The sequence below is a fragment of the Nelumbo lutea genome, chromosome 1 (genome assembly GCF_056320005.1).
Source record: "Nelumbo lutea isolate HS-2025 chromosome 1, American lotus-T2T, whole genome shotgun sequence".
Lineage (NCBI taxonomy): Eukaryota > Viridiplantae > Streptophyta > Magnoliopsida > Proteales > Nelumbonaceae > Nelumbo > Nelumbo lutea.
In genome coordinates this window covers 159,493,573-159,510,178 of record NC_142684.1, presented here as the reverse complement: position 1 = coordinate 159,510,178, position 16,606 = coordinate 159,493,573, and the positions used below count along the sequence as shown (strand labels likewise).

Sequence of the window (16,606 nt, the reverse complement as noted above, 5' to 3'; positions counted from 1 at the left end):
GCGGTATGGAAAGCGTAAATGCGTTTACGTATCCCAGATCTTTTACCGTTGGATCCATCATCGGTCTCGTCGAGAAAATCGAGAGCCATCTAACGGCTTTAATTAATAAACATCCTAACCAAATCTGAAGTATGGTTGATATCTGATATCGGTGTTTCCGTTGACCCGACCGGTTGAACCGTTCGAACGGTCACCCAACCAGGATTTTGGGTCCGGTTCTACTAAAAACCTATCAGCGGGTCAAATTTGTTGATTTGTCAAAAACCGTTCAATTTAATTAGTTCAACCGTCAACCTGGTCACTAGGTCGCAGGTTGCACATTCAACGCATGCAAACATTCGGAGTAGGGGTGAGAAAAAAACTAAAAAACCGAATCAATGGAAATCGAACGAAAAAATCGGTTAACCAAATTGTTCAGTTCGGTTTTGGTTTGATGTTTTCAAAAAACCAAAAGTTTCGATTCGGTTTCAGATAACCATTTAAAAAATTCAACGATTAACCAAACCAATCGATATATATTTTTATATAATATTATATTTTACTTTTTAAAAAATAAACAAAAAATCGGCAGTCTAAGAGTGTTCAAACTACCGAACTGAGAGTTGAGACAGGTTCGCCAGTCTGAGTCGTTTGACAAACTAACACCCGCTAGCCGCTGCGCATGCCTTCTTTTTCTTTCCCTCTCTCTCGGACTCTCACTCTCTCTGAACTCTCTCTCGCCTCTCGGTCTCTTTGAACTCTCTCTCTCTCTCTCTCTCTCTCTCTCTCTCTCTCTCTCTCTCTCTCTCTCTCTCTCTCTCTCTCTCTCTCGCCCCCTCTCTCTCTCAAAACTCTATTTCTCTCCTCTCGGACTCTCTCTGTGGTTCTGGCCTTTGGTGCTCCGCCCTCCGACTGATTCACCAACAACCTCCGACACTGGCGATCTATGACACTAGAGGCTCGACTTGCGGGTTAGAGGCTAATGCATATCGGCAACACTAGTGATCCCAATTATCGTGTTTTTCCTTTTTTTTTATTTTAGGGGCATAAAAAATCGAAAAATTGAACCGTGGTTAATCAATTGTATCGGTTTGGTTGAAAATCATAGCTCTAGCACATACAGTGGGGGTAGGTGCTAGTTTAGAATCAATGCCAATACAATGGCAGGTATTGGTGCTTGAAATTTTAAATTATTATAGGGAATTTAGAATTCTAAGGTGGAGTACAGTCTACTTATCCCTTTCCTTTTTTTTTTGGGGGGGGGGGGGGTAACTTTTCAAGATCAGAGTGCCATTGAGCCATAGGCTCCCCCACCCCACAAAAACAAAAGGTTTGCCTCAAATCGTAATTCTTTTATATTTTTTATAACTAAATAATTAAAAATTGAATGAAAAAACATAAATTAAATATAAAATAATATATATAACATATTTAAAACATAATATACTTATTTATTGATAAAATATGTATTTGTACACACACACACACACACATATATATATATATATATTAGTAAAAGTTGTGTGTTGCACATGGCAATATCAAATGATGACTATGATAATAGTCAGCAACCAGGAAAATGGACTATAATTGACATTAATTCATTTTTTCTTTGTATTTTAGCCATTTCTATATTTACTAACAATGGTTCTAATTTTTTTAATGTGAAGAACATATAATATCAATGCATGTTCAATTTTTTTTATAAAATTTATAAAAAAAATTATATATTTTTTTATTATTTAATTTATGAGAATAATAAAAATTACTTATTTACCAAGAACAAATGCAATTCCAATATATTGTTTGAATATTGGTTATTAATACTGTGGTCAAATCAATTATTTTTATGTATACCATTTATATATAATACATATGTTATTTATTATTTATTTATAAATATGCTACTTATATTGCATTTTTGTAAACTTCTTATATAATGAAAATTACTTATATTTTTTATTTTTCTTTATTTCAACTATTATATTTTCTTTTTCTTTTAATAATTTATTATTTTTTAAATTAAATTGAGTCGTATCAGATTTGAATATTTAACATATTGATTGAATTCATATTTGAATCAATATTTATAAGATCCGATCAAATCTTTGGATCAAATCAAATTCAAATATACCCTGATTCAAATCTTATCCGATCTATTTGAATCCCTACTAAACCACTTGCCTACAATGACCTAAATAATTAAATCATTGAACCATTTGACATGGTTAGTGGGATCATGTGTTAGACATTAATGCTCTTTATTTTTTATCATAATTTTTATCACATTTCTATGAATAATGAAAATAATTCTCATTAATCACATTTTTATATGATGAATATATCATATTATAGAATGTACCCAAAATTTACGATTTGTTACATTTTCTATAATTTTATATATTTTATTACTTAATAATAACATCATGTGTTGATCCATTTGACATGGATAGTTGAACTACTAACCCACCACTTGGATGAAAAACCATTTTTTATTTTTCGATTGATTTTAAATCATGTTTTACATTTTCATCATTAATAAAAGTAATTATTATTTTTGTATTTATTTTTGCACGTAGCATTACCAAATGATGATGATAATAATAATTAATAATCAAAGGACCTTATTCATTGAACCATTAACCTATTTAACTAAGAAAATGGACTATGATTAAGACATTAATTCATTTTTTTCTTTGTATTTTAGCTATTTCTACATTTACTAACAATAATTCTCATTTTTCAAACATATTTTTGTTTAATATGAAGAATATATAATATTAATGTATGTTCAATTTTTTTATAAAATTTATAAAAAAAAAATCTATATTTTTTTTATTATTTAATTTATGAGATAATAAAAATTACTTATTTACCAAGAGGAAATGCAATTTCAATATATTGTTTGAACATTGGTTTTTAATATTATGGTCAAATCAAATATTTATATATAGTACATATGTTATTTATTATTTATTTATAAATGTGTTATTTATATTGCATTTTTGTAAACTTTTTATATGATGTAAATAGTTGAAAAAATACTTATATTTTTTATTTTTTATTTAAATTATTATATTTTTCTCTTTTTTTTTCTTTTAATAATTTATTACTTTTTTTTAACTAAATAGGATCGTATCAAATTCAAATATCTGACATATTGATCGGATTTAGATTCAAATCAATATTTATGAGATCCGATCGAATATTTGGATCAGATCATATTTGAATATACACTAATTCAAATATGATATAATCTATTTGCATCTCTACCAAAGCATTTGCCTATGATAACCTAGCCAATTAAATTATTGAACCATTTGACATGGTTAGTCAGGTTATGTATTAGACATTAATGCTCATTATTTTTTATCCTAACTGTTATCCCATTTCTATCGTTAATGAAAACAATTCTCATTAATCACACTTTTTTATATGATGAATATATAATATTATAGAATGTACCCAAAATTATCGACAAATTTCTACATTTTCTAGAATTTTATGTATTTTATTATTTAATAATAACGTTCATTCGGCATAGATAGTTTAACCACTAACCCATCACTTGGATGGAAAAACCATTTTGATTTTTCGGTTTATTTTAAATCATGTATTCCATTTTCATCATCGATAATAGTAGTTCTTTTTTTTACATTTATTTTATTTAATACGGTGAATATATAACAATATAATTGTATCAAAATGCTTTCCTTGAGTTTATATGTATGTATGTATTTAATATTTGTTACTTAGTTATGATATCTAACTTATATAATTAAGTTAAAGCATTTTGGGGTGTACCATAACCCCATTGCATCCAATATGTGTCACCTGAAATGGGTTCCTTAGCCCTTTATGAAGCCTCCATCAAGCATGGCTTCCTCCACAAGTCGTTTCTTAGACAGACTGACACTTGCAATAGACACGTGTCCTCTGGAATGGCTTCCTCTACAAGCTTTTTCTTAGAACAACGTAAAGCGAGCCTTTTCTTACACAAACTAATAGACACAGACATAAAGTGAGCATTTTCTTGAGTGGAAGAGCCTTTTCTTCAAATTCCGATTATGTCTGACCGGAAGAGCTTACAGTGGAAGAAGTCGAATGTTTGAGAATAAAAATTCAAAGCATTCGTGTTTTTTCTTCAGATTCCTTGTGCTCGACCGGAAGAGCTTATAGTGGAAGAAGTCGAATGTTTGAGAACCATGCCTTCTTGGCCCACCACCATTTCTTCCTTCTCCACCAATGCTCCCGCCACAATCTTATCATACCCGCCTCCTCCGCTGCCCACTTTAACTTGTCATTGTCGGAGTATACGACGTCACAGTTAAAGGATTGGTTGTCGTCACCGTTGGCCTTGACGACGTCGTGGTGGGCATCTTCATTGAAAGTCAAGCCATTATGATGAGGCTCTAAAAGCAATGACAGGTCATTGTGGAGGAGTTCCTCAGGACCGAAACACTGGGGCAGGAATTTAGATAATGGTAGAAATGCAACTTCTGAGTCTTGGTAGTCACTTGGGTTATTGGTGGATGTGATCAAAATCTTAATATCGGGGGCATTGCCCATCTCTTGCATGATTTGGTGGCGATGGCCGTAGGGCATGGAGGACCCGACAATGTAACGGAGTTGGGTCTCACCATTGATGGCGGCGATGATGATCATGAATTGCTCGGCATGGACGAAGTGGTGGAGGGGGAGGCTAGGGAACTCGAGGTTGACGTCGAGGAAGATACGACCATTGGATCCTAATCCAATGACTCCAACAGAGTAATTCAAAATGGTAGTCCATGGAGAGATAGAGAGAGAGCTTGCTCTACAGTCATTGTTGTGGCGTTCCAAGGAAGGAGATGATGAATAGTGCCATTGAAATTTGGGTTGGTGTGCAAAATTTAAGAAAAGAAAATTTTTGTTGTTACATTGTTTTTGTAATATAAATTTAAGCAAAATCAGCCCTCATAGGAAAACAATATTCCTTCGATAGTACAGTAAACTTTTATTTATTCATTTATTTATTTTATTCAATTTAATAAAATATTATCTAAACTTTTATTTATTTAATAAAATTGAAATATATTATTTATTATTTTATTTTTAGTTATTTATTTAGTTAGGAATAATTTACTAACAAACTATAATTACTAGCAAAAAGGTAACTAGATTAGGGTTATGTTATGAATGGGTTGAGTCTACCTAATGGATCCAAACTGACTGAACCAATTATAACAGTTCCAATTCTATGATTTTGTCTCGATTAATGGTTAGGTTTATTTTGGTTCTTGCCTGTCCAGAACTAATTCAAACCTGAATATATATATATATAATTTTTTATAATTTTTGTCATATGTTTATGTTTGAAATAGTAAATTTGATATATAATAAATAAGATAATATTAGTTAAAAATGTTTGAGCTATTAACATATAAATAATTTAGTATTTTTTTAATATATTATTAAGATTATATTATCAAATTTTAAATTTTAAGTTATTATTTGAATAAACAACTATTGTTTTCAAGTATAATCGGGTCTATAATTTTGTCCTGATTAAATAACCAGTTCAAGATTAATCCTACCTAGACCCAACCCAATGACAATCGTAACCAGACTAAGGCTTCCCTACTATAGTTACTTATTGTTCTCAAATTATATAGTTATAGTTATTTTATTTAAGAAGATAATAATAATCTAATCTATAACTATATGGTTAAAGCATTGGGTTCGTGTACAGATGTGGTTAGAGGTCAACACGTGGGACGTTTATGGCTTAACGCTCATTATATGTCTAGGTAACAAAGAAAAACTAAACCTGAGTTTTGCATTCTTTCTTCTAATGGGACATTTTCTTACCAGATTTGCAGGGTATCATTTTATTTGAAATTTTACTTTATTTACTATTTTCTATTTGAAATTGCAGGGAGCCTTGATGGTTTATTGTTGATTTTAAATATGGTAAGATTTGCAGTTGTCTCTAACTTATAATTTAATTGAAGTCCATCATCTGGGTGAAGGATTGCAAATATATATATTTTTTTCTACACCTTTGAATGTTTCCCTTAATCAAGGTATTAAGGAATAACTTATCTACTTTTGGCTATTATTTAACCTACAATAGTTTCTCTAAACAAGATATTAATACATAACTTATCTGTTTCTGATTGTTGGTTGTTCTACAATTTGCTAGCTATTTGTTCTGCAACTCTCTCTTTTATTGTATACGGGATTCTGCACATTAATTAGGTGTAGTTTGATTGAATACCCTTATTCAAGGTGAATGATTTCAGCTTTTGTTCTTATTTCCCTGCTTTCTAATTAAATACCAACACAAATCATGATTTGTCATGGGTATTGTTATATTCTACAAGTCTATGACTTCCAACAGTCCCACCAAACTGGTAGTGCCTGTTTGGGAGGGCTGAAGCTTAATGGCTTCTAACTTGCCAAGGTGGTCCCCATATAGATATCTATAAGCCATGTTTTGTGAAGCAAAATCTACTCTCAATATAGTTCCATTCTGCCTTCTTATAGTTCCATTTTGCCTTCTTATACTATTATTTTTACAACAATTCATCTGAAGGGTTGTGCTAAACTAACTCAGCTGAAATTTTAGCTACTATACATTAAATTGATTATCTATACTTCAATAGTTCAAATATCTTACCAAAAAAGTTCGGTTGTTGATTATTTTATTTTAATTTTTTACATTTCCCTTATTTTATTCGAATACAAGGGATTTATTCTACTTTTTCTAAATTTTTCACAATTAATGACGAGAGGGATGAGGAAGGAAGTTTTTCTTTGTGCTTAAAAAATATGTTGGATTGGGTGATGGTTTTGTAATGCAGTTTATAAGGGGGTGGACAGGAGGAGAGAGATGAGAAGAGAGATGGGGAATGAGGGAGGGAGGGAAAGGTAGGGAAGGGTATATGGAGATGACAAACAAAAAGAAATGTGATTTTATAATCTATATATTTTGTGATGGAGAAGGGTATATGGAGATGACAAACAAAAATAAATAATTTTTTAAATCCCAAAAATTTCATAATTTGATCAATTTTTATATGACCACATTTTAAATAAACAACCATTCCTTTGTTTTCCTTTGCCTGTTATGTTTGGGTGAAAGAGGGGGGGGGCTGCATTTTGGGTTTACAAATTTTACTATTTTAGTAAGTTCTATGTTATATGTAATTTTCATGTACTTCAGAAAAAAAAGAAACTCAACTATGTGTGGTCCCAATCCCTTTCTTAGATTGGGACCAAAAATTCAGCACCTAGCATTTAGGAAGATTTTTTTTATAAGCAAACACAAATTTTATTAACTAATAAGATTAAAAAGCATATACAACAAGAAGTTGTGGGCAGAAGGAATATAACAAACCAGCCTAGCACATAGATTGTCTTTGGAGCATGATGTGTAGGTTATAGTACTTTTTTATGCTTATTTTACCTTTTACCACTAATTAGAAACCTTAATGAGTGGTATCGTTTAGGTTTACCTTTTACCGTCAATGTCAAATATGTCCACTGAAGCAAAAGCATTCTAACAATAACTCTAAGGATAAAATGGCAGCTAATAGTAAGAATTAGTAAACCAATGAAACTTCACCAAAATGAATATCAGAAAGTAGGTACTCAAGGAAAAACAAGATATTCATGTTTCTAGCCATAAACCTTCATTGTGACAGCATATCTTTGTTTTCCAAAGACCAGCTCACCTCCTTGCTATGTTCTACTGCCAAAGACACTGTATTTGCAACTTTCTCCAAATCTTGGGCAAGATTGGACTCCATTGATTCCATATCAGGTGAATCAAGTTTGCGACCAACTTCCACCTTCAAAGAATCCAATATAATGTTCTTAATTAACTGTACTAGATCCAAGGATTTAGAAGGGATCAATTCATCCTTTTTATTACAAGTATTTATGGTTTCATATTCTCCAACTGGTTCCTATTCTTTCTTAGCTTCTAAAATTACGTAAGATGGCTCAATAAATGTGTCTAGATCATTGCCTTGATCTGGTGATAGGATAGCCTAACCGTTTCCATCAAGGTCCACATCAGTTGTTCTGTCATTAGCATAACTTCTATTGTTTTCCGATTGATCCAATAGCTTATATTGACTTTCTTCTGGAAAGTAGTCAAGCAATAGATCAGTAGTTGTATCTAAATCTAGTGATTTGGTGGAAGTGATGGGGAAGTTTCTTCATATTTTATGAAACCTTGTTTACCATGATTAGTTGCATGCGGCATATCATTGTCTTCACTTTTCTCGTTACCATGGAACTTCAATTCTTCTACACAATTTATCCATAGAATAACTGCTCAGGAGGGAATTCACCTTCTAATGGTGGTTCTACCTTTATTTCTGATGGCAAAGAGTTTGACTGATCTTCATTTACAAATGTATAAGCAGGCAAGAGGAATCCAATTGACATGATTTCTGGTTCCTCAGATACATGAGCCCTCCTTGCATCTTTTTTCCAATCTCTCTCACGACGCACACGAGTCGCAAACTGTATTCAAATCCAGTTGAGAGTGTTCTATGTTCCTAGTGTATTGAGATCAAAATTGATGGATAACGTCTTGCAAATTTGTAGTCAAAGCAGTTTTGTATGGGCAAAATTTATAGCTTTCTTCCATAATTGCATGGTAAATACAATCATTTCCTTTTCTGACCAACTATCTTGAAATCATAGAGTTCCAATTTATTAATCATGGAGTAAAGGAGTTTGATGTCCTTTGCATCATTTCTAAAATACAGGACACCGCAATTAAAATTTTTATTTATCATACTTATTTTTTTTATATTATTAGTATATAATATTATAGATGTGCCCAAAATTCTTTCATATCATACTTATTTTTTGTACTATTCTATTTTAAAAAATTATTTTTAATTATACATCATATGTTAACCTATTTAACCTAAAAGGTTGAACCACTAACCCACCCCCTAGACAGGAAGATGGTTTAATTTTCCATCGATTTTAAGTTGTATATTTGATGTCTATCATTAATAAAATTATGTCTATTTTATCATAGTAATTTTTAATATAACAAATATATAATAATAGAAATGTGTCCAATTTTTTTTCAATATTAATTTTTTTCTATATTTTTTGTATTTCTTATATTTCTAAATTTGTATTATTTATTTATGACATTATGAAATTATCTATTTAACCCAAATGGTTTAAGTAATTACCCACGACCTAGATGGAAAATATGATTTCATTTCTAGGTTTGCTTTAAAAATATAAAATTTCATTGTATTAATAATTATTGTGTATGGATTAGTGGGATTTAATGATGATAAACAAAAATACTTTTTATGTTTCTATATTTATATTACTTATTTATGATGTCATGAAATTATCCATTTGACCCAAATGTTGAACTACTTTCCCACCACCTAAATGAAAATCATAATTTAATTTCTATGTTTATTTTAAAATATAAAATTCATTCTATTAATAATTATTGCATATGGATTAGTGGAATTTAATGATGATAAACAAAAGTATTTTTTATATTTCTAAATTTATATTATTTATTTATGATATCATGAAATTATCCATTTGACCCAAATGGTTGAACTACTTACCCGCCACCTAGATGAAAACTATAATTTAATTTATATATTTATTTTAAAATATAAAGTTCATTCTATTAATAGTTATTGTGTATGGATTGATTAGTGGAATTTAATGATGATAAACAAAAGTATAATTGTTGGATTAAATGAGAGAGAATGTGATTTATTTAATGACTTAAATGTGAGATTTAATGAGAGGTAATTGAATGTACTTAATGATATTCTTTTAATTACATTTTCTACCCTTTCAAAAGAGATGAATTAAACTCAAGAGGAGGGGTATTTCAGTAAAGAAAAATTCTACAAGCCAATACCTCCTCATTCACACTTGCACGGTTTGACCTATTCAACCTAGATGGTTAAACTGGTGACATGCAATCCAAAGGCAAAAACAATTCGGCCTTCGAGTCAATTTTTAAAACATTGGTTGAAAGTTGAAAAAAAAAAGTGAGACATGGTTCTCTAAAGTGAAGCTAAAGTGCCCACGTGGAGGAGTTCACATTTTATCTTATGGACCCTTAGTATTATTTCTCACCACATTATCTTAGAATTTCTTATACATTTTACAACATTTAGAGCCATTGTTTTAAAAGGCTTAAGTCTTTAGGCAAACATAAAGATTTTGCCTTAAGGCTTAAGCCTCATAACTTTGATTTGAAGCTTAATGCTTTGTCAGAATGAGGCTTAAGCTTGAAGCCTGAAGCCTCAAGGTGTGAGTCATATATTGAGGCATAAAATGACATAAGCCTCAAGTATCAATGATTATTTAGTGATTTAGTGTAAAAAAAATATTTTATGCATTGTTATAGTTCAAAATACATGGAAGAAGCACTTTAAAAATTATGGGTCAAATAAATAAGAAGAGTAAAAATGAATAACCAATAGGGAAAATGAAGTTCCATGAGTTTCTCTTAGGTTATGCTTGGTTTGAAGGAAAAGGTAGGGAAAGGAAGGGAAAGGTATCAAAATCTAGACAAGATTTGTAAAGGTTTTCTTACCTTTCCTTTCCTTTCATTTCCCTACTTTTTCCTTCAAACCAAACATAGCTTAAGTGTTTTAAGAGAGTTCAATGCAAATAGTGCCAATCAAGTTCTTATTTTCTCTTGGATATATCAAGTGAGATTTTTTTTTTTCAAATTATTCTAAATTTAGCATCCCAAGTTTGTTATTTTTCTCATTTCTTTTCCTAATGGAATTATTTTATTTTTATTGATTTTTTTTTGCATAGATCAAATTAACTAGGTTGTTTTCTCTCTTATGAACTATTGAGTGACCATAAATCTAATATCCAATTATATGGTATGTTTCTTTTCTTCCAAAATGATTATTTAAGAAATTTGCATTTTGAAACATGAAATATAAAATGTTCATAGTCCTTAGTTGGTTAGTTATTATTTTATTTAATGCTTAAATGCTGAAACTTATTTCTTATAAACTTATTTTATGGATATTTATACCTTCTATCATTCGAACTTGGAAGATTATGTGCTATTTTTATCAATTTTATAAACTTTAATTAATTTTATTCTTAAGCTTTGAGGCTTACGCCTTGCAATGCCTCAAGGCTTACACCTCACCTTCTTGGGCCATTATGCCTCAACTGCACCTTTAGCATTTTAAAACCTTGGTTAGAGCGCTTGGACAAAAGCAAGTAGTGCTATTGCAACCTCCCCACCTTGACACCCCCTCCCTCTCTCTCTGCCTTCTTCGTTGCTGGTTTCTACTGCAGTAGTGGTATAACAGAGACCTTATCTTGTTGCTACTAAAGTCTCCTTTCACATATTCAATACAGTCACCCACCACAAAATAGAACAACAAAATAATTAAGTGTTTATTTGATTAACAGTCAGAAGTTGAATTAAAAGTAGAACTAAAATCTATTGGAATCTGAATGGGAAATGGTTTTTTCCCATATTCTTTGATTCAAACAAGAATCAAAATGGGAATTGAAATCAGTTGGAATGAAATTTCATTCTCAAGGAAGGGGTAATGGGGGAATTCCATTCCATCAATAATGGGATTCCAATTTTGCCCAACCAAACATTTGGAATTGGGATGGCCCATTCTAATTTTGATTCCAAACCATTGTTCTTGTAAACCAAACAGGTTGTACAAATGCAATGGCTAGTCTATAACATAAGTATAGCACATTCTCAAAATCTAGGTTGAAAAACCCAATAATCTAAGCACTAATGAAAGGAGGAAACCCAAATGATCGAACTCAAATCAATAAAATCAAAGGAAATTTGTAGTAAATTTGAGAGGGATGCGGAGGAACCCTGTAAAACTTGGAATAAAAAAACAAATTAAAATGAAAAATCAACCAAATCTTCCCCTTCCTCAATCACTATGATGTTCCTCATCATGAAACCCCTCTCCACCTCATTGTCCACCAAGACAACTCTTTCACCGCTCAACCTTCGTTGTTGTTGAAGTCGATGTCCTCCATCAGAATGCCTCTAGATGATGGAACCCTTTATAGGAGGTTGTGTATCGTTGCAACTCTGATATTTCTCTCACCCTCCTTTGCCTTCAGCATCGTTTCACCTAGTATAAATGGCATTGTAGACTCCCTTGCCTCATTATCGTTCTTCAAAGAATGCGAGACTCTTACATGGAGATTTCCTTTCATTTCAAGAGCTCAATAGCTCCCATTCATTAGCAAGATCGCTCCTTTGAAGACTTATAAGATTTGGAAGGGTGACCATAATCTTTGTACCAACTAGGGGTGGCCACGAGTCGAGCATCTCACTAGTTCAAGCTTGACTCATGAAAAGCTTAGATCAGCTTAGTTTAAACCGAGCTTTGAGTTGAGCTCAAGCTTGATATATAGGCTTATTTGTTAATTGAGCCGAGCTCGAGCCTGATATATAGGCTTGTTTGTTAATCAAGCCGAGCTCGAGCCTGATATATAGGCTTGTTTGTTAATCGAGCCGAGCTCGAGTCCAATAAAGTTTGGCTTGTGAGCCTCACGAGTCTAGTATAATAAATAAATAAATTTTTATTATATACACACATATAAATATATAATAAATAATTTTTATTATATATATAATATTTTTATTTTTATATATAATAGTAAATAATTTTTATAATTACTAATTTTTTGTATATAAAATAAATAAATATTTTTATATACATAATTTTTATTTAAAAAAAAAAAACTTGGCTTGCAGTCGAGCTCGAGCCAACCCGAACTCGAACTTGTGCCAAGCCAAGCTCCAGCTCAAATAACGAAGTTTTTGGCTCGATTGGACTTGAATGCACTCCAAGTACCAACATTTCTCACATTAGATTTGGCGCTTTGAAGATATAGTGGCCTAATTATGCCTTTTTTGTTCCTTGGAGATGGTGACTAAGAGTTTGGTGTCCACTTGGCTCTTTTATAATACTCAGTCACGATGAACGAAGGATATTTGACCCATTCGAAAATGTTAGTGATGCCGAAAGCTGATGTTGCCTGATCTATTTGCATATGAGTGTTTTTTGCGCTAGCATGAACATTAACAATTAAGGTTGAACTAGTGGGAAGAAGTAATGAAAAACAACAAGCTAAGGGCTAATCAGTTGTAATATGGAAGACCAAATATATGAAGAAAATGAATAAGAGAGAGAGAGAGAGAGGGAGAGAGATGTAAAGTGCCTGACGACCTGTGCAAATTTTGGGGGTTGGCATGCCATGGCCCATGGTCCAGGCCTGTGTGGGTCCATGTCGTGTCATGCTGGCCCGTGAGCTAAGCCTTGAGCCAAGTTGGGTTGTGCATCGGGTCAAAGCTATTTATTTAAAAAAATTGACAAAAAACTTAAATTTTTAATTTTATATGAATTTTATGTATATAATTGCTTATATACACAATAATTAAATAAATTAGTATAATAAAATTAAAAAAATATTTATTTTATTAACATATTATATAGTATATATTATTATATAATTATAATTTATAATATTATATAAATATATATAAAATATATATGGGTGATGCTGGCCCACGGGCCATGGACAGCATGGCCCGCACGGTCGTGCCATGTTGTGCTGGCCCATGGACCTAAAACCCCAGGCCCAACATAGCCTGCATGATCGTGCTAGGCCTAGCACGGCCCGTGGACCATTGTGCTAGGCCGCGGGCGACACGACCCAATTTACACTTCTAAGAGAGAGAGAAAAAATACAATAGTTGCCATTAAAGTCCCATTAAGCCCCCTATAGAGTTAAGAGGACATGGCCAAAAATAATTGGTGAGTACACGTAAAAATTGGACCGAAGGGTCCATAGAATGTGAGTTTTGTTTGTAAGGCTTTTTCACACAACTTTCTAGCCTCGTAAGGCAATCCCTCTATAGAAAGCGTAGAAGTGATGTTGAGTGAAAACCCAATAAGCTCAAGTAGTAGGGGTGCTCGACAAAAATAAAAATTTTTGATTAAGATGTTTTGCAAAAATTGGTGGTTGAACAATATATACAAATATAAATATAAATATATTTTATTCTAATTGTCTATTTTGTAAGATGATGCACATTTTGGCAGCTCCCGGCTGTCAAGTGACTTAGATGCCTGGCTGAATAATCTCCACATGGAATGTGGCTTGGATGCCTAGCTGAATGGTTCCTACATGGAAGGTGGCTTAGATGCCTAGCCGAATGGTGATGAGTTGGAGAGGTGGCTCTGTTGCCTAGCTGAATGATGATGAGCTGGAGAAGTGACTCTAACGCCTAACTGAGTGATGACAAGCTGAAGAAGTGGCTTTGATGTCTAGCTAAATGGTGACGAGCTGAATGGTGACTTTGATGCCTAGCCGAATGGTGACAAGTTGAATGGTGACGAGCTGGAGATGTGACTCTGATGCCTAACTGAGTGGTGATGAGCTGAAGAAGTGGCTCTAATGTCTAGCTGAATGGTGACTATGATGCCTAGCCGAATGGTGACGAGCTGGAGAGGTGGCTCTGATGTGACCTGCAAGGAAACAATGTTTAAGTGCCCGGGTTGCTTTACCTGGGGTGGGCACTCCGATGCTTAAGTTAGCGAATCAGAGATTTTAAGAAAGCTAAATGTGAGAGAGCTGGAGAGCTACGAGAACTAAAATTGCGCATTTACCTGGGCCTCAGGGGTTGATGCCCTTATATAGTTGGGCTGCCATGGGTCTCGTGAAACACTCCTGGAATCCTCGGCCCACGACGTAGGGGTCTGTTCCGCTTTGGAAGGAGGACAACGTGCCAATTAATAAGGCTTGCCATTTCCCTTCGATTCAGGCGGGATGAGGATAAGGCCTATGGTTATGCGTCGTGATACTAAAGGTTCGTAGACAACTGGCAATCTTCTAGAGAGGTAGGTCACCAGGTCGGCGACAGGGGCAGATCGCCAGGTCGGCGGCAAAAGTAGGTCACCAGGTCGACGACAGAGGCAGGTTGCCAGGTCAACAAAAGAAGTAGGTCACCAGGTTTTCGATAGAGGCAGATCGCCACGCCGGCAACAGAAAGTAGGTCGCCAGGTCGGAGGCAGAGGCAAGTCACCAGGTCAACAACAGAGGCAGATCACCAGCTGGGACACCATTTTGGCTAAGGCAAGTTGTCGCCTAGGTGATGCTGGGATATAGTCCAGCTGTTCTCATATGCCATGTGTCATGATGTTAGTGGAGGGCCAAATCTACCCTCATCAATTATATATGTTTATAATATTTATAATATATATTTTTATATTTTATAATATATATTAAAATATAAAAAATAGAGAAACCGAAGCACCCCAATTGACTAACCGATTGGTTTCCCGATTTTTCAAAAACTAGCAATACCAATTTAGTTTCAAAAATTTAATGCCCACTAGTTACCAAAACACAAGCACCCCCTTATCAAGTACGCATTATCTCACTAGGAAATCAATTTTCGGGTGAAACTAATTTTAGTGCAACTAATTTTAGTGCCCATTGCTTACAAAAAAAAAGCCCATTTGGAAGGATTTCACACGACTTATGGTGTTGCAAGGTAGGCCCCATACATGAAGCCATGAAACCAAGCCAAATGTAGGCCCCACACAAAAAAGCAAGGCCGTTAATAACTTCTTTAATCAATGTTGAAGCCCTCTCAAATGGGTCATTAATAGTTTATGCAAAATGTGTGAGTGAATCAAAACTAAAGCCCTCCCAAAAAAGATACATAGTAAAGAAAAAAAAAACTATTTTATTGGGAATTTTATAGTTACCACCTGATTGGTTATCACTTTTATGATGCCAATTGATTGCTTGTGAGGTTTTTTCAGTACCATAGTTAGATTCATGATAAAAAAAGCATTATTAAAAAGCATATATTATATTTATTGTGCGTATATATTATGCCACTTTTTTTTTCTTGAATCAAGAAAATCTTCTATTGGTTTCTTAACATATATTATATAATATAGAATAACATTTATTATCTAAGTTAATATAATATAATATGTACCTTTTTGTATTATATATATATATATTTATTTGTATTTATGCTATTATATATTTACATGATAATATATAATATCTATATATCTACATCTATACTATATAAAGCAAATACCTACTTTGGATTTCATACATGTCATAAAAATTAAATCCAAATATTATATATCATATATCACTAGCACTTGCACATGTGCATACCACATATGCTTATACCAATAAATGATAATATATGCATAATATACATAATTTGCCTTCCTTTTCACTAAGTCAAACTGGTGTTTAATATTGAATCAAACCAAAGGCTCCACCACCACCTTGATTAAGCCTAATCATGACTTTCTAATGGCACGCACTTTGGGCTGTTGGGAGGCTGTTACTTTACTTGGTCTAAACCTGTCTGCCATGATGATGCCGTATGATGCAGATTATTTGTTGGCCTACCTTTTGCCAACAACTTTTAAGTTGTGTTTTGAAGTCATCATCTCCTCATGCATTAACATATTAAAGTAGGGGTGAATTTGATCTGAATTGATTCAACCAAATATTTGGCTATTCAAGCTTGACTCAATAAAAAAATAACAAGTTCAAGTTCAGGCTT

At 32.9% G+C, this 16,606-nt stretch overlaps 1 pseudogene; it reads right to left on the bottom strand.

Annotated features, from left to right (window-relative positions):
* Window positions 1-4,123: 4,123 nt before the first annotated feature.
* LOC148878694 (cytidine deaminase 7-like) lies at window positions 4,124-8,418 on the bottom strand (annotated as a pseudogene).
* Between the last annotated feature and the right edge of the window lie 8,188 nt (window positions 8,419-16,606).